This window comes from Elephantulus edwardii, unplaced genomic scaffold, assembly GCF_000299155.1.
Source record: "Elephantulus edwardii isolate Elephantulus edwardi_28Jun2011 unplaced genomic scaffold, EleEdw1.0 scaffold00067, whole genome shotgun sequence".
Classification (NCBI taxonomy): Eukaryota; Metazoa; Chordata; class Mammalia; order Macroscelidea; family Macroscelididae; genus Elephantulus; species Elephantulus edwardii.
The window spans coordinates 3,030-8,466 of NW_006399817.1; the positions used below are offsets into that span (position 1 = coordinate 3,030).

Here is a 5,437-nt window from a genome sequence, read left to right on the forward strand (position 1 = left end):
CTATGGGAGCGAAATATAAAATCTCATCTTGGAAATGTTCATGACCCAGACAATGACATAACAATGTGTTTTACGATTGGGGTGTAGGGTGGGTGTAAAGTTGAAAGGAACAGTTTTCTTTTTTTAAAGATTGGAATAAGACTATCTTGGAGCCCAATTTTTTTCCCTGTCCTTTAATTAAAGACTGAGTGGTACACTAATAAATGAGAGGTTTGCAATTAGAGGTAATTTATGTTTTATATACAGATTGAAGACATTTGCTAATTTTGTAGTTTCATGTGATTAGTTTCCCAAGGTTACAGATAATAAAGAAATCCGAAATGGTACCTTTCTAAGAATTTTCTAAGAAAAAAAAAACCACAATAAATTCATTGTCAAAGTGTCAGAACAGACTCATAGCTGACCATTTATTTTTCAGTGCATGGATGAAAATTGTCTATTTTTCTGGTGGATTTAAAACACCAGAGAATACTGACCTTTGGGTTAGTAGCTAAACTTTCTAAAGACTACACCACCAGAGTGCCCATGGAGAAGTGTGAATTCTTAGGTGTTCCTGAATATCAAAAAGGCATATTTCAGGTCTTAAGCCATTATTATTTTTTTACCCAGTTATTACTTATTGTCACCATTCAACTTATCTGACAAAACTCAAGAATGAAAGGATTGTGTAAGCAATTTCCATAATCACTAGCATCTGTTCAAATTAAAGATATAAATTCCTACTACCTCTATCAAGAAACACTTCTCAGAAATTGATGTTGTTGTTGCTATGTGCCGTCGAGTCGTTTGCGACTCATAGCGACCTTATGTACAACAGCCCTAAACCGTGCTCTATCCAATGCCAATATCATTGCCTCTGACACACCCATCCCGATTACCCCAGTCACTGAATCAATCCATCTCATAGAGGGTCTTCCCCTCCTGCGCTGTCCCTCCACTCTATCAAGCATGATGTCCCTCTCTGAAGACCTGTGATAACTTAAGATAATTTAGTCTCCCTTCATAAGAATGTGCCTTGAAAGCAATCTGAGGTTCAGTGGTGATATTGGAATTGATGACAAAGACAAAACAACTCAGCAGTAATTACACAAGACAGGAAGACTTCGAGTTTAATGCATATGCATTGTCTTTACATAACTACATTTATTCACTTTAGTACTTCAATATGTACGATAACTCTAGGCTAAGACAGATCAGATAAAAAAATTTGAGGGTAGTCAGAGAGATATAAGTGTTACATAAGACTTAGATTCACATATATAATAGCTTCTACTAGCTCTTTCACATGGCATATCTTATTATGCTCATTCTTCACAATCCTTGTGTTTTTAAGTCACAATTCCTGATGATTCATTGTAAAGTTTCACTCTTTCTGTAAAACTTCTTTTGTCCCCAATGCTCTCCCTCAGAAATCCTGTTTTATCCGTTGGCAATACCTCATATTAAAGTATTACTATCTGTAGAGTTACTTATTTTATCTTATATGAGCATTATAATTGCAAAGTTATATTTCAAACACATTTGCTTTGTTTAGTGACTTGTAAAGCCTATGCAATTTATAAATGTAAATAATTATGGCTGATATTTTTCTCAATAGTTGTGATGAAAAAGGAAGAACATTGTTTTACTCTACTAGATTTATAAATTAAAATCTAAACTCTGATAAAAGAAGCAGTGATATGATTCTTATAGTCATACAACTATGAGGTGTGTTTAAAAGTATTTGTTTTAAACGGATGCTTTTAAAATAAATTTAACAAAAATAAAAGTATGAACTGTGCACTTGATATAATCATAGAGATGTCAAAATGATTGTAATAACAACTTTCCTATTCAATATAAACACAACTGAAATCTATACCTACAAATTCTTTTGAGTTGTCTATCTTCATGAGACTAGAGTTCAGTTGAGAGCAATTATCTTTCACTCCTGTCCCAAGAATCTAGTATCTTTCTTAAGAGATAACAGCTCTCTTTATGCACAATCCAGTTAGGAGGACAAGGACCAGAAATAACTGTAAATAAAATACAAATACTATAAGATTCATATCATATTTGCTCACGCTTTGAGTGCCCCAGAGTCCACTGCTTTTGAGTTGTTTCTGACTTACAGTGGCAATCCATTGAGTTTCCATGAAATTGTAATTCTCTTCTTTATCCTGCTGTATGTCTGATAGATTTGAAGTTTACCTTTCAGTTCACAGACTTCTATATTATACATAATGCCACTACAAATACCATTTGTGTGTGTGTCCCTTAATAAATAATTACTGAATTGCCATGAATGTTTCATTTTTACTTTAAATTACAGGACTAAAGAGAGAGTATATCTAATATCTTTAGTAATTTAAATTTTTAAAAAATAAATTGAGTAACTGTAAATAATGTTTTTAAAAGCTTCATTTCCTTTTTTGTTGCTTTATATTCTCTACTTAAAATTCAATTCAATCTCAAACACTTTTCCTCCATCATCTCCCAAAAAGAAATTCATCAAAATCAGATATTTAAATACATTAATTCCATGTTACATAACTTATTTTGTCAGTGTGTGATGATCAATTTCAAAACACAACTTTCAAAATAAAAATGGCAAAAGGATTATTGTTTACAACAAGGGCCACTACGTGGTCTTTGGGTTCACATTACAGAGTAATCTTGGGAAGCTTTAGTAGCTACTAGATAAAAATAATGAGAAAATATGGAAAGAAAGTAAAAGTTAACATGTTAAATAATATGATGGAATTAAAAATAGAGGTCATATGTAAATATGATAGGTATAAATTTATATATATATATAAATTACAAGATATATCAATAAAATTGTGTGACTAAATACGAAAACAAAAGTTTGTAGAAGCATAACCGTTAGGGACCTTTTTGTATATTTTTAATTTAATATTCTGTTTTTTGGCAAAATTTACCTTCTCCTTCTTCTACCTTTTTCCTCTCTATAAAATAGCACTTCTTTTTAAATGTTTTAATTTCTATTTTAATTGTACCACTTTAAAAATGTCAATTCCCTGAGGAAGAAATACATTTATTTCTTTCTTTTGCATCAAACTATAAAATCTACTATAGACTTTCTCATATTACTAGTGATAAAAAAAAGTTATTGATTGGTACAAGGGGAAAAAATAAATTCAATTTACCAGTATTCAACCAAGTGCACAATGTATTTATTATCCCATTTGATTGTCTATAGACAAGGTTCTGTGGCAATTGGATAAATGTGATGTCTTTGAATGCATAATCCTTGATTGGGAGTAAACTTAATCCCCACTGTCCACTCCCCAGGTCTTACCACCAAGAAAGAACACTCTGGAATCATGGATTCCAATAATCCTTTAAATCTGCCCTTGCCTGTGGTCTTGAGAGTCATGGGAGGAGTCACCCTCTCTTCTAAAGATGATTGTGTGGTTTGACTGTAGTTCTGTTTATTCCTTGATGGGAAGTTGTTGTTCTCCAGTGGCTTGTTCCCTGAATTAGATCTCCAAGTAGCTTCATATAACCAAAAGCAATAATGAGGAAAGGGGGCAAAGGTCATTCCAACATCTGAAGTATAAAATCCCCAACCTCTATTTTCTTTTTTGTGGGGACCTAAAGGGAGACACTAACACGTTATTGCTTAATGATAGTTAGCTGATATATCCTTGCCTGTGGAGATATATAAGATAAATTGTAGTTAGCAACAACAAAAAATTGTTTAAAAAAAACCAAAACATTGCCATTAAGTTGATTCTGACATAGCAACCCTCTATCAGGTTTCAGAGGCTGTAAATCTTTAAGGGTGGATACTATCCACTGATTAATGGCTGGAATTGCTGACCACTAGATTAACATCATAATATGTTACCTGCTACTCTATCAGGGCTCTTTAGATGATAGATGCAAAAATGGGGGGAAACAACCCAAACTCACTATCAAGTAGATTCTAAGTCATAGTAGTCTTACAGAGTTTCCAAGGTTATAAATCTTTTAAGAAGGAGATGATGTATTTTCTCCCACAGCATGTAGCAGCTGGTGAACCTTCTATCAAGGTTCAACTCTATTATGCATGGTGTTGCTATGAATGATAGCTAATTTGACAGCATCTAACTAAAAACAACATCTTTACATACTACATCACTAGGGCTCCATAGATGATAGACAAGAACCAGACACATTGCCGTGAAGTTCTAGGAACCTTCCATTGGATTTCTGAGGTTGCAGATTTTTTGGGGGGAAGAGATTACTCATCTTTTTACAAAGAGACTGTTGGATTTGAACCATCAATTTCTTGGTGAGTAACTCAACACATTATGGGCTATGCCACTGGAGTTGCTAGATGATAGACAAGAAGAAAAATAGTTTCCATAAAGTGAGAACTGTGAGGATTGAGCAAAATAAAGTAGCTAAAAAAGAAAGAAAATAATGCTGGCAGCAGAAGACAAATGGAAGACAATCTGTCACAATCATGAAACAGTTGAAATAGTACTGTTTTATCTGCCTTCTGTTATTAAAAAGTTTGAGCTTTTTAGTTGCCTATACTCGACTGTACTCTAAACATTTGACTAAATAAAGAATCTGTTAAAAACTCTGAAAGCATAGTAGTACTTTATTGATACTGGAATATATAATATATAAAATCTAAAGAAATGTACTCACCCACCATAAAATATCTACTTAGTGTTTAGTAAATTCTTAGGTAATTCCTGGTATACTTGAAGTTTAGACTACAATATCAAGCATGAAACAGTATTCTAAAATTATTTAGTTCATTTTTTTAAAGTTTATCATTCCTTTAGTGAGTTTATTTCATTATAAAGATAGCATCTCATTAGAAAGATAGCATCTATAATGGTTAAAGTTGTATGTCAGTGGCTACTTTTGTTTCTCTGGTTTTGTGGTTAAGATGTAGTCAGGACCTTGATGAGATCTGATGTCATAAACTCATTACTTTGATGAGATCTGTTATTAGCAACTCAATAGTTGAAGGCCACAGCGGGCATTCAATATATTTAGATATCTGACAACACTCTCTTGTTTTTGCTTGATCTTGTTACTTCCAGTCTAAGAGAAGCTACTATACTAAGGCATAGTAGGTAAGGAGTTGAGCTACCAATGGCAATGGCAGGCAGTTGAATACAAGAGTTGCTGCCTGGGAGAAAGCTAGGCAATCTCTTCCCAAGCCTCTGAAATAGCTGGAGGGTCAGCTATGAGTTGGTTCCAACTGCAGGACAATGAGTTTAAGGTGTGTTGTGTGTGTGTTTTTTAAGACACTATTGCACTTACCTTATCAGTTCCATTAACTTTCATAGGAACTCCACACACTTGAAATATTTATGAGAAATGGGAGAGCACCCTGGTTTAACCTATGAATATTTTTTACAAACTGTCTAAATTTCTTTTTTTTTTTTCCTGTCTAAATTTCTAATCATAGCCGTACCAGCTCACATCC

General features: G+C 33.3%; 1 pseudogene; it reads right to left on the bottom strand.

The window, feature by feature from the left end:
- Positions 1–1,865: 1,865 nt before the first annotated feature.
- LOC102869739 lies at positions 1,866–3,544 on the bottom strand (annotated as a pseudogene).
- Positions 3,545–5,437: the final 1,893 nt, after the last annotated feature.